General features: G+C 37.8%; 1 long non-coding RNA gene and 1 pseudogene across 1 annotated transcript; both read left to right on the top strand.

The window, feature by feature from the left end:
• The first annotated feature begins 1,458 nt into the window (after positions 1-1,458).
• Positions 1,459-3,385, top strand: LOC147476831 (DEAD-box ATP-dependent RNA helicase 15-like; annotated as a pseudogene).
• Positions 3,386-3,510: 125 nt separating this feature from the next.
• Positions 3,511-4,862, top strand: LOC147476830 (uncharacterized). Its single transcript, XR_015208033.1, has 2 exons — positions 3,511-3,566; positions 4,507-4,862. It is a non-coding gene; the product is annotated as an uncharacterized LOC147476830 (long non-coding RNA).
• Positions 4,863-14,180: the final 9,318 nt, after the last annotated feature.

Below are 14,180 nucleotides of genomic sequence, written 5' to 3'. Positions count from 1 at the left end.
AGAATCAATCTTCCATTACACCCGAGTAGATTTTTGAAGTAACTTGGACAATTTTAAGCTATGGTAGCAAATCGGATTTACTTTGTTGGTAGCTTTTGTTTTATATATGTCGATTTTGGATTTGCATTGGAAGGAAGGAAAAGAGTTGGGGAGATTGTTAGGTAAATCTAATTGGACTTTGTATTTCCCACTAAATTTAGGTCAACCAAATTTGTTAAACGAATGAATCAAAATCTTATAAGGAGTAACTAGTTGTGAACGAAAGTAGTTAGGTGGAACTTGATAAATGCCTTGAGCTTCAGTAGAGGCACATAAAAGATTAAAAAGATAAAATTATTTGAGGACTTGGAGATTTAGTTTTTGAGTTTTGACCATATCTTAAATCTATGAATGATAAAGCAAGATTGTCACTAATCTAGAAAATCTGTCCACTTGTACTTGGTACAAAGTAAAAAAATCAGCTCAACTTGAGAAGGTGTTATAGAAAATAAGTAAGTTCTTGAGGGCTAGATATTATTATATCGTATACATACAGGTGACTGGATGGACACCGGGGTACTTCTTGAGGGCTAGATATTATTATATCGTGATACATACAGGACAATGGATTAATCGGGAATGCGATACGCCGTATGTCCCTCCCTCTACATGCATTTGTTAACATATTTACTTATTCGTTGTCATAAATTCCTTGATTGACTTATATATTTGAAAGTGAACATAAAGTGTCATCTCAAGGGAATGAACTAATTAAAAGACTTGATGGATTGATCTTTGTGTAATGTGCAATACCTACTTAATGCATTCAGTTAAGACCGTTTGCGGGATATATGTTAGTGGCGTCAAGTGGTCAATCATTAGGATGTAGACACCTCATTTAGGTCAAGCAACACTATCTTTTGGTAAGGCAGAAAATTTACTTGTGCAGTCGGTGTACAATTAACATGATAACTGGGTTATTGTTTTTTTTTTCAAAGTTTAAACTTGTGTTGGCAATTTTCTCGTCGGTCTTCAAACTACTAGTTTTAAATTGGGTTTGGGTGTTGAGAGAGTTGTTGAACTCCGTCACTTTTTGAAGCTATGTTGTGTCTTGGTTGGTGTATGAATCTTTTCCCGTCCGTCAGTAGTTCCCCATTTTGTTTTTCATTCATCTAAATCTAGGAAAAAAGATGCGAAAGATTTACATTATACCCAACCGTACATGTTTATTTTGTTTCCTTATTTAGCTATTTTACATTTTAGTTCTATTCAAACCGAGAAAAGAAAAACAAGAAACTCTAAACTTATGTGGTCTTTTTTTAAGCTGTTTATTCTTTTATCGTCACAGGTAATATACTATTTCCATATCTTGATTATCAAGGACAAACTGGTCCGGTAACCTTTCATTCAAAAGGATCCGAGGAAGGTAATTTGTGTTTTCGAGGAACGTTCACTCCGATTTTTGGTTAATCGGTGCAACATGAATGCATCCCTCAAGCTATCACGGGGATGGATGTCATCGTCAAGCAAAGTCTGGTATGGGGAAAACAATTTTGTGTTTGTTTTGTCAACGCCGCAGGCCAGATTGAACCGAAGTCTTTGGTCAAGTAGTTGTTCTTGTTCTATGCCATACACGGGGAATTAGCTTACCGGGTATGTCTTTCTATCTGTGACTTGTTGGAACTTGAAAAGAAGTGTTTTGATGATAACTACATTCTTTTGCACCGTTTGTTGTGGGTGATGGTAACTTTTTACTTTTGATAATGGGCATTTGTGGCAGATTTGTCATGAGTTTGAGAGGTTCAAAGACCTACTTACCTGATCTTAAGGTTCTTGTTTTTTATGGTGGTGTCCATATTAAAAATCATAAAGATCTATTAAAAAATGAGTACCCACATGTTGTTGTTGGAACCCCTGGGAGGATATTGGCACTGGCAAGAGAGAAGGACCTTCCTTTGAAGAATGTGAGACATTTTATCCTTGATGAATGTAACAAGATCTTTGGAGTCTTTCGGTAATTCTTTTTAATACTTTATAAGTCGGGTTTTGACTCTCTAGTTTCTGGTTTTAACCTCTATGTAAATTATTTTGTTACATCTTTTTGTCTTGATTCCAGTTTGTTGTTGAATGTTTTAAATTATGCAGACATGCGGAAAGATGTGCAGGAGATTTTTAAGATGACTCCTCATGATAAGGAAGTCATGATGTTTTCTCGCAACCCTTAGCAAGGAGATCTGACGGCCACCGCAAGATATTTATGCAAGACGTAATGTCCTTGAGCCAATACTTCTTTAACATGACCATTGTCCTTTTTGTAATGCCATGTTTCTGCAACAAATCACATTAATGGACTTGGTGGTTTCAATATTTAACTGGACAAACTTCGCCAGTATCTTTAGTTGCTATTTCCTTTGGTACCTTAGGTTTTAATGTTGGTGCAAGGATCCGAAAATTGCTGCCTGGATTACCTTTTGTAATGTGATTAGGTTGTCTATTAACATTTATCTTGTCCAACTCATTCGTACTTGGGTGATCAAGATCTTACCTCGTTGATGTGGGCATCCGTCTTTAGCTTTCATCGTTCTAGTATTATGCCACTTTACCTTGCATTGTTGACTTTTTGGGGAGTAGTAGGATATTTTTGGGTGAGATTCATTGAGAATGTGAGCATCTGTCTTTAAATTATTTGGATTGGGATATGAGTTGAAGATTTGTCGGGTTCTTCATTGTTTTGGTACTCAAATCTATTAGCTTGAGGAAACGCCCTAATTTTTAAATATGAACGTTTGTCTTCACCAATGGAAATTTATGTAGATGATGAAGCCAAGCTGACCTTACACGGGCTTGTACAGGTATACATGAGACTTAAAATCTACATATTGATGTTTATGCTACTGTTAAGGCTGGTTGTGTCATAGTTATTTGTTTAGCGGATGAAATTTTTCTGCCAACATTTTTTTTATCAAGATTACATCAAACTAACCGAGGGAGAGAAGAATCGCAAGTTGAATGATCTCCTTGATGCATTGGATTTCAATCAAGTTGTCATCTTTATGAAGAGTGTGAGTGGAGCAGCAGAGTTGAACAAATTACTTGGGGAATGCATCTTTCCGTCAATTTGCATCCATTCTAGGATGCATGTCACAGAAGAAAGGTTAGCACTTATATCTGTTTCTTTCTTTTCTCGAGATATGTTGGACATCTACTTGCTATGAAGTCTGCCTGAACATGGTAAGTGAAACCACTGCTAGAAAAAATCTCCAAATATTCTTTTCTCTCATGACTTTCCTGTTTGATTCTTTGGTAAGGTTTCAATGCATTCACTGTTTACTTTAGATATTAAGGTGTTAGGATGTCATAGTTATTTGCTAAAAGTTTTTCCTCTTTGTGTAGATTAACTGATTAAGACACTCCACTTGTAAGCTGTTACAACCTGTTTGAGGAAGGTATTACCAAGGTGTTCTAGTGTTCTACCCATTTAATGAAGGAGCATTTTGAAGCAAGGGAGGCAAAAGGAACCTTAGGAATAGCCCAGAGAGGCAGGAAAGGACGATGTAGAATAGGGAATACATTCCAATACAGCTAAGGTAACCCTTTTCATATTTCCCTGTTGTTTGTTTGTTGGTGTGCTTGATCAATATGTCACTTTACATTATGCCTTTTCACATTGTTGTTTCTTTGTTAGTTGAAAGTGCATACAAGGTTAGAATAAAACAATTACAGACCCATTTTTTTTATCCCTTCACTTTCACGCCAATAGCTTATACAAGCTACTTAAGAGAAATCAAAGTTTACTAATTAACCATCTATCCACCTTAAAAAAATTTATGACCTATCTCTTGTAAACACTAAAGTTAAGTGTGAAAATTCAAAATATGACCTAGGTGTGGCTATTGGGTTTTCTTTTATTCTTGCGACAAGGCGAGATTGAGTTCCGTTGACTTCCGTTTAATTAGTTTAGAGGTTAGTCTAGTCTTCTTCCCAAATAGCTAGTTTAAAATCATTTTGCAAGATGGGGTTTTGTTTTATTAGTTGGAACTTGTGTTTTAGGTACGGTAAATGAACTATATTTAGTTTGAAATGTAAACTGTGAATCTCTTTTCTTCTTTTTGAGTTTGAGCTTGTGCTCGAACTTGAATTTGAGCTTGTGCCCTATATTAAGCTCGAAGTCAAGTTCGAGCTCGAGCATGCTCACTAAATGTGCGAGTCGAGCTTGAGCATGCCAATACTCGACTCGGGTAGCTCGATGACCAACCATAGTTGCCAATGCGCTATAGGACTTTAGCTTAAAACTTTTGTCTACTTTAATTGGATTTAATTCAAGTGTATTCTTTGCAGGAGAACTCTTAGAAGGTTAATTGTAAATAGTTTCACTAGATTAATTTTCATTACCTACCTTAGTTTATGGTTTAAAGACCTTATTAAGTTAGTTTTTGTCGTCCTATTCATCCCCTTCTTAGTAATATGATGTTTATCTTTGGTTGCAAAGGGTCTTCGCCTTAATCGTTTTCAAATATTGTTTTGCAGGGAAAGGTGACATTCACCATATGTTGATGAGTCACAAGTGCATAATCAAGATGTCATATGGAAGAGTGAAGACTACATGCTTTTGGAGATATCGAATCATAGTTCGCAAGGTGTTGTAAAAACTATACTTAAAATAGTTATGTCGGAGAAGATGAGATCTTTCATTTTGATGCGTAAGGATTGTTTACTCGGATAATTATGTAGCTTGTACTTAGGTGGTGCGGTTCTATTTATACTTAAGTTTTAATTTCTTAAGCTATAAACATATGATAGTTCTAGACTTAAGTTGTAATTATTTAACGAAGTGTTGTTTGACTATCAATTGTTCCAAGTGAGTATTATTTGTTTTACATGAATGACAATATTTGTGAATGTAAATATTTATAAATTTGGGAGTTGTTATAGGTGGCTTGTGAAAAAAAGAAGAGAAAATTCTAATAATTTTTTTAAAATAACAAATTATTACTAACGGATACATTAACCGTTACAAAGCAAAAGTGATAGTAACGGAAGGGCAAGTGTCACAAAGGCATAATTACTTAATATTTTTATTTCTTGGGAATGAATCAAGCACAAAATAAATAACCGTTACTAATAAAATTACTAACGGTTGATACGTGTTGCTGAAATTAATTTCAGTAACACTTGATAACCGTTACTAAATTTTCTAACACTCTATATCCGTCACTAATATCTGTTACTAATATTTGTCACGCTTTTGTGTCGACGGAAAATAACCGTTACTAATATTTTTTGTAACGGATGTGCATCCGTTACAAATAAGCTGTTATGGTGTAGTGGACCCGACACTTCTAATGTGATTGACATTCTTTCCATGAGACTTTATTTATATATTTGAAAATTTCCGTCTTTCTGACTAAATATGTGGGATGTTCTATTTTTTTACTCATTTTCCTGCATATGGAGGTAAAATAAAAAACTTATCTGAGAGAGATTTTCATGTGAGTGTATGAAATGGTGAGATTTGAAGTTAAAATACTAATCCAAAGGTGAGGTAGAAATTCCGTTGCTTGGAAAAGAAAAAGGAATCAAAATGGTTAAAAATGAATAAGCTCTAGTTAGGATGATTAGTCAGTCTTTTCTATCTTTATGAATAGAACCTTAGCCTAATGTTTTATGATCATGGGTGTGATAAGTAGTAACCTTTTGATTTAGACATTTTAACTGAAAAAATTGCTTTATCTAGATTTCACCATAGTTCATATATAAAAATTGATTTTGTGGGTATATCAACTAAAAACCCTCACGAGGCTATAACTCGTCCTTTAAGGGTAACTTAAAGGTTTAAGGTCTTGTTGCATATGGTAAATGCAACCGCGATGCCTGCGAAAGTGAGTTAGCTTATTATTTAATTAGTATTGTTAGCTATGAACACTTCTCTAGTATAACACATATTTGTTAAGAGACTAGCAAAATGCTAGTTGGGCTGTGATAAGTGTTCAAAAGTAATGATTTATATCCCAAATTATGTGTATGTTAGTATCCATTTTAAATTTAAATATTCTGATATAATGCAATTTGAGTTTTGCAGGTCAAAGAACCTAAATGTGAAATATGGAGGGAAAAAAAAGTCAAACAAGTAAAAAAGGAGTCATTGAGAATTACAGCTAAAGGCCTAAGGCAAAAACGTCATATTTGTCTTCATAAGTCCCAAGCCTAATGGGACTCTAAAAGAGGATAATAATTGAGTTAGAAGAGTCTTAAATCTGATCTTAAAGTTTTAATTTCAACTTCATAGGAAGAGGAGATTAACATGGAAAAGAAGTCAGAGTTTCACAAGAATTAGGAAACTGAAAGCTGTCAGAAGCTGCAGCTTGCGAAATAGGCTACAGGGCAAAGTGGGCCAAGTCTCACTTTTGTGCAAACAAATTTAACTTTTCTAGGATTTCTTCTAGAAAGATTACAGAGAGTTTGACACCAAATAAACATAGGATTTGGATCTCTATCCAGACGAGCATGTAAGCCAATATATAAGGCACAAAAACCTCAGTTTACATTATCTAGGAAATTTAGTGTTTGCATCTTAGATCTAGAATTAAGAGAGAAGAAAGTTTAGACCTTTTCACCATTAATAGCTATAAAGATTATTCGTTTTCATACTATGTTCATAGCATAGTATGAGGAGCTAATCTCCCTTCTCTTAGGAGGGGAGATGAAGCCTTTTTCATATGTTTTAGTTTAAATCCCTCATTGAGTTTCTTCTTATTCATCCATTGATCTAATGCTCCTGTGGAGGTTAGGAGGTCTTAGGGTAATTCATAATTGTATAGAGCCAAATTCCACAAACCCTAGATTCTTTTTTTCTAGTTTTTAGTATTAAAATGTGATGATTGGATTCTTTATGGCACCTCAATTAGTTGTATGGTTAATGCCACATGTGGATTTTCCATGGCACCTAAAGTTGTATATTGAATGTCACTTAAAGCACAATTTGGTTAGATAAAAGATATCATAGGAGATTGAAGAAGTATTTGATGGAAAGATAGAAAGCACATTGAAAGCCACATATTATCATCAGGGTTATGAGCATAATATTTGTAGGTATGGTGAGTTTCTATTGGTGATTTATATTAAGCATGATAAGTAGATATAGTAAACTAATTCTATGATTTTGGCGGATTCATCTCTCCCAAGATATTCTTTCTCTCTTTATTCATATTCATATATTTAGTTTAGTTTAGTTTATGCTTAGTTTACATCTCAAATCAAATCAACTATATATTTATCATTACTTAGCCACATCTTTTACTTACATCCATTAGAATAACTTAGATTAGGAATCTCTATTATCATCAACTAGTTATTTAGAGTAGGATTGGTATTTTGCTAGCCACTATACTAGTCAATATAAAATAGGCTAAGTAAGATTTGCAAAAGAAACGTAACACAAACAACGACAGAAATAATTATGTGTTACGTGCTTTTTAAATTAGCATACAACAAATACTCCCATCCTCTAGATTGTATTTCCGTATCAAAAAATGGCGCAAACATTCCACTTTCAAATAGTGATCCAATTTTTTTTTTCCACCGAAATTTGCCTGTTTCCGGCCGTTGGGGATAGTAGGAAGAGGATGGGTATAGATTTGAGATGAGGGGAAGAATTGGAAGTTGCTGACGGAAGGGAATTAGATTTGAAGCTGTGGTTGTCGCGCGCAAGTCCTGGATTTAACTTGGGCCTGTCTCATGTGAGACTTAAGCGGGGAACTAGATCCGATTTTTATGGGAGACGAAGGTTGTAATTGTGACATGTGTGGTTGGGTGTCTCGGGTTTAAATGGGCCGAGAATACGATAGTTGGTTGGGCCCAAAAAAATTCCCAAGCCCAAATCAAGCCTAAAGCCCAATTTAAGCCTAAAAAAATCTAAACGCTCACCCACGACTCGTTCGGACTCAGAATTGGATGAATGAGTTATCGAAATGATCGGCACGAAAAAATGTCATCCAATTATATGAGTCATTCTCAAAGGTCACAACAGTTTTTGAAAAGAATGAGGGGTGTTTTATTTATAAATAGAGTTTTTATTTATATACAAGTGAGATTAATGTGAACAACATTGGATATCCAGAAGAGTCACCATCTAAATTAATAGGCAACTGTCATGACGGCTTTGAAGCGAACCCAATCCAGCCAGACTGTGGCTTTACCTCTATGTATTATGGGGTTAGGGGCAGAACGGTACCATCCTGGACCATGCGCGCTACGGTCTAATAATATTGCCCTTATTACATACGGCTATCCTCAAACCGCCCAAAAGGGAACTCAAAGTAACCAATTCTAGGGGTTGGTTTGGTGGAATCCATTGCCCGTACGTGTTCCAAGTATGTAACATCCGAGGTTGAACACGAATCTCTATGTGCACAACTTCATGCAAGGGGAATTTTTAAAAGGCAACAATATATACATATCTACAAGGTGAGTCTTTTAACGTCAGATCCTCAAGACGAATCGAGTCTTTTAATGTCAGATTCTCAAGACGTTTGCAAGTCTTTTAACGTCAGATCCTTAAGACGATTCCCAACCCGTGGGAGAAATGGCGCGGCGACGAAGTTTATCCAGCATAGCTGGTGTCAAACAAAAGTATACCTTATACTGGCTAGTATCGGATAGGAAGTCAAGACCTGGACAGAAGGGTGTTTGACAATGCATACACCACCCCATCCTTCACGCACGTCGTTTATGAGCAAAAGTACTACGAGCATCACTTATTCGTGATGAGTGAGACTTACACCAAATGATTAGCTGAAGTTCGCGAGGCAGAGAGTAGAAAAGGGAAGAGAAGGAAGGAGGTGAAATTTTTGGTACCCATCGTTTACCAGTAGGAACATTTGCTCGCATTGCAGAAAACATTTATACTCAGTTCTGAAATAGAGTTTTTGTAGACTACGGTTCCGGCGTTTGCAACCACACACTTCAAAGAACTTTTGAGATCATAAAATAGAAGATGGCCCGACTACCAAAATGGCTTACCCTCTACAGAAAAAAGATTGAGTACGCCAAATGAAACATCTAGTCGATGTAGACCGGATCTTGAAGAAGAGTCTGTTCAACAGTTGGGGAGCGTAACTCGTGGTAATGTTTGAGGCGTTGTCCATTTACTTGAAATTCGTTGTTATCTTGTGGACTAAGCAAAGAGATTGCCCCATAATGAGTCACAGCTAACACAATGAAAGGACCAGACCATCGTGTTTTCAATTTACCAAAAAAAATGTGTAATCTGAAGTTGTACAGTAAAATTTTTTGGCCAATTTTGAAATCTTTACGCAAAATATGATTGTCGTGCACTCTTTTCATATTAGCTTTGTAGGATTTCGAGAGATCATAAGCATCACTCCGAATCTCCTCAAGCTCATTTAATTATAGTTTTCGCTTCTCGCCTGCCGCATTGATATTGTAATTGAGGCTTTTGATTGCCCAAAGGGCACGATGCTCAAGTTCAACTGGAAGATGGCAAGGTTTTCTAAAAATAATGCGGTAAGGAGACATCCCTATAGGTGGCTTAAATACGGTTCGGTATGCCCACAAGGCATCAGATAAGCGGAGAGACCAATCTTTTCTTGATGGATTGACAGCTTTCTCCAGAATGGACTTTATCTCTCTATTGGAGACTTCCACTTGGCCACTCGTCTGTGGGGTGATATGGAGTAGCAACTTTGTGAGTAACTCCATATTTCTTCATTAAAAACCCCAAAAATTTATTACAAAAATGTGTACTATACCCCCATCACTGATGATAGCTTTGGGGACACCAAAACGAGAAAAGATGTTTTCTTTTACAAATTTCATGACAGTCTTATAGTCATTTGAGCGACATGTGAGTGCCTCAATCTATTTAGAGACATAGAATGTAGAGAAAACCTTGTGAAATAGGGAAGGGTCCCATAAAATCAATGCCCCAAACATCAAAGAACTCCACAATTAAGATAGGATTTAGGGGCATCATATTGCGTTTGGTAATTCGACCTAGGTGATGACAACGAATACAAGCTATGCAATGTTCGTGTGCATCGCGAAAAAGGGTAGGCCAGTAAAAACCACATTGTAACACCTTGGCCGCAATTTTCTTCCCACTGAAATAACCGCCGCAAGATTGTTCATGGCAAAAAGATAATACGTCAGTGTGCTCCCAGTCGAGAATGTAGCGACGAATGAGTTGGTCAGAACAATACTTAAAGAGGTGGGGGTCATCCCAGAAATAAAATTTTACAGTGGATAAGAACTTTTTACAATCAGGACGTGACCAAGAGGAAGGAACTTCCTCAGTAACTAGGTAGTTAACGATATCTGCGTACCATGGAGAGGAGAAAATGGAGTACAAATATTCATCTGGGAAGGAATCACAGATGGATTCAGAGTCACTATCAATGTCACCAACCATCCTTGATAAATGGTCGGCCATGACATTTTCGATTCCTTTCTTATCTTTGATTTCCAGGGTGAATTCTTGCAAGAGAAGGATCCAGCAGAACAATCGTTGTTTCGCATCCTTTTTCGCGAGTAAGTACCAAAGTGCGGCATGGTCAGTATATACGATGGTGGATGATCCAACTAGGTAAGGGCAAAACTTATCGAAAGCATAGACAACAGCTAGGAACTCTTTCTCAGTTGTTGTGTAATTACGTTGAGCGTCATTAAGAGTTTTACTAGCGTAGTAAATGACAATGGGTTTGTCATCACGTCGTTGGCCTAGTACGGCGCCAATAGCAAAGTCGCTAACGTCACACATCAGTTCGAATGATTGAGACCAATCAGGGGGATGAATGATAGGGGCGGTAGTCAGAGCGGTTTTTAGAGTTTCAAAAGTTTATTTGCAATTGAAATTGAAGTCGAATACCGCATCTTTAAGCAAGAGATTGGTTAAGGGTCGAGCAACTTTAGAAAAATCCTGAATGAATCGCCTGTAAAACCAAGCGTGACCTAAAAAGGCACGGATATCACGAACTGTTCGGGGAAAAGGTAGCAAAGCAATTTTAACAATTTCGGCTTTATCAACCTCTATTCTGTCTTTCGAAACAATATGACCTAGAACAAGTCCTTTGGTGACCATGAAATGACACTTCTCAAAATTAAGTACCAGATTTTTCTCTTCGCAATGCGTTAACACTTTAGAAAGGTTGGATAGGCAATCATCAAAGGAATTTCCATAAATGGAAAAGTCATCCAAGAAGACTTCCATATAACGTTCCACCATATCACTGAAAATGTGAAGCATGCAGCGTTAGAAGGTGCCTGGTGCATTGCAAATACCAAAAGGCATTCGTTTGTATGCAAAGGTTCCAAAGGGACATGTGAAAGTTGTCTTTTCTTGATCGGCAAGATCGATGACAATTTGGAAGTAGCCGGAATAGCCATCAAGAAAACAGTAGTAAGTATGACCGGCTAAACGTTATAGCATCTAGTCAATAAATGGAAGAGGGAAGTGATCTTTACGTGTTCTGGCATTAAGTTTGCGATAGTCAATGCAAATTCTCCATTTCAATGGAATGCGAGTGGAGATGCATTGACCATTTTCATTTTGTACAACTTGAATGCCAGACTTTTTGGAAACAATGTGGACAGGACTAACCCAGTCGCTATCAAAGATAGGGTATATGATACCCGTATCAAGTAAATGTAAAACTTCCTCCCTCACCACCTCTTTCATGGCGGGATTAAGGCAGCATTGCGGTTCTCTCGAAGTCTTTGTGCTGTCATCCAGATGTATGCGATGCGTGCATACACTAGGGTCTATTCCTTTGATATCATCTGGGGACCATCTGATAGCAGAGCGGTGTTCACGAATGACATGAATCAAACATGCTTCTTTGTCGGTAGTCAAGTGAGAAGAAATTATTATAGGGTGACTACCATTGGGATCGAGATGCACGTACTTCAAATCATAGGGTAAAGGTTTTGAATCCGGAGTTGGAGGAGTGGGGATCAAGGAATCGTGAGGGATCGTCTCTTCAATGGAAAAGAGCAATTCTGGTTCTTCTGAATCAATTGGCAACGTAGCAGTAGGGTCAAATAGAGGTACTGACTCTAATAATGCGTGGACATCTTTAATGTACGAGTCATCGCCAAACTCAGGATTATCAAAAGAAAGAAATTGGTGTACCTCGTCTGGGGGAAAAGAGTTTGTGAAATAATCATGTGTGCAGACTATCAACCAAGCTAATCTCACCCTCCATTATAGGATCGGAAAATTATTTCATTAATTTGAACACGATGACTTCGATAGAAAGGTTCTCGAAAGACAATGTCATTGAACCGTCCCGACAATTTATGAGAGTGTTAGCAATTGCAAGAAATGGACATCCCAAAATGATAGGAATGGAGTCACAGGCTACTTCGGTATCTAGAATGACAAAATCAACTGGGTAATAAAAATCTTGGACCATGACTATGATGTTTTCTACTATTCCCTTTGGTACTTGATAGAGTGATCCGCGAGTTGCAGAGTCATATTGGTAGGTTTTCATTCATGAAGGCCTAACTGTTTAAATAAGTAGTTGGGAAGTAGGTTAACACTGGCGCCTAGGTCTAAAAGTGCGGTAGCGGTATACTTGTCGCCCAACGTGCAAGGTATAATTGGTCGACCTGGGTCTTTGTATTTAACCACACCATTGGTAGTAGTAATCGAGGGAAATTGCTCAGTGAGAAATGCTTGTTGAGGAACATCCGTACGTCGTTTGTTGATGCACATGTCCTTCAAAAACTTGGCATGCTTGGGCAAATGTTTAAAGACATCTAGAAAAAGTAGGTTTATGGTCAAATTTTTGAAGGTTTCACGGATCTCATCGAAATGTTCGTCAGGTTTGTTCTTTGCCAAACGGGCTGGGAATGGAGCTTTTGGGCGGAATCGCGCATATGGATCAGTGGCGACTTTCCCTAGGGACGTGGATGTAGATTTAGAAGGAACAACTTCGTCCACTATAGGTTGCGAGGTAGGAGTTGGAAGGACGTCAGCCGCGGCTTCCGTCGATACGACATCTGGCATATGTATGTGATTGTCTACGGTTCGGCCAGAACGAAGAGTGGTGATGGCATTTACCTCACCTTGGCTAGGATTACTAGATCCTGATGCATTGTTGAGTTCACAGGCAGTGTTTGTGGCTTAGGGTTTGGAACTGCTTGGCCAGGAAACATGCCCTTTTGACTTTTATCCTGTGCTAACAGCTAAAGAGACTATTGGATAGATGCTAGGATTTGATTCTGTTGATTCATGTAAGTCAGAAAAGTTTCATCTGTTTTATCTGCAGTGGATTGTATCAGTGGAGTAGCAGGAACAAGTTCACGGTTATTGTTTACGGGTTGATTTTGGTAGCCATATCATTGATTAGCAGGAACAAGGCTGCAGTTGTTTTGGTACCATATATTCGTGTTGTTGGGAAAATGACTTTGCCCTTGCTGGAATTGTGGAGGATTTCCTTGACGGTAGGAATTGTAGTTCGCAGGTGGTCGATCAGGAGCGTTGTTAACACCCGGAGGAGCTTGTTGTTGGGCAGGGTGGCCCCAAGCCAAATTCGGATGTTGTCGCCAAGGTGCATTAGGGATGTTAAAAGCACAAGCCTCTTCAGATGGTTGGGGAGGGCACTCGTATACCAAAGGACAATAAGAATCGGCGTGCTCAGGACTTAAGCAAAGATGACATGGGGAAGCGTTGGCAGCCATGACTTGTTTGGGTTTTTGATCATTTACTTGAACAGAAAGAGCATCGACCTTTTTGGTTAGGGACTCGATCAGAGTTTTTAATTCCGGATCGGATTTGACCTCGAGCATAGACGTAACTTTGGTAGGAGTGTCTTTAGAAGATCTGGAAGAATCAGTGTTACCCCAATGGGTGCTTCATGAAGCCTGTTTCTCAAGAAAAGTGTATGCTCCAGTAACCCTTTGTCCATGAAACAACCGTCGTTCATGATATCTAATGTTTCCTTTTGATGGTCAGAGAGACCATTAAAGAATGAACGGACTAAGACAGCAGTGTCGAGTTGATGATGGGGACATTCGAAGAAGGTCGATAAATCTGCTCCATGCTTCGAAAAGGATTCACGGGGGTCTTTGGCGAAAAGAATTGAATCTTGAACTATTTCTGTAGTTTTCTTCAGAGTATAGAACTTTATCATGAATGCTTGTACGAGTTTGGCCCATGTGTCAATGGATTGCAGCGCTTC

Source organism: Coptis chinensis, chromosome 9, assembly GCF_015680905.1.
Source record: "Coptis chinensis isolate HL-2020 chromosome 9, ASM1568090v1, whole genome shotgun sequence".
Classification (NCBI taxonomy): Eukaryota; Viridiplantae; Streptophyta; class Magnoliopsida; order Ranunculales; family Ranunculaceae; genus Coptis; species Coptis chinensis.
This window is presented reverse-complemented; position numbering and strand designations above follow the sequence as displayed.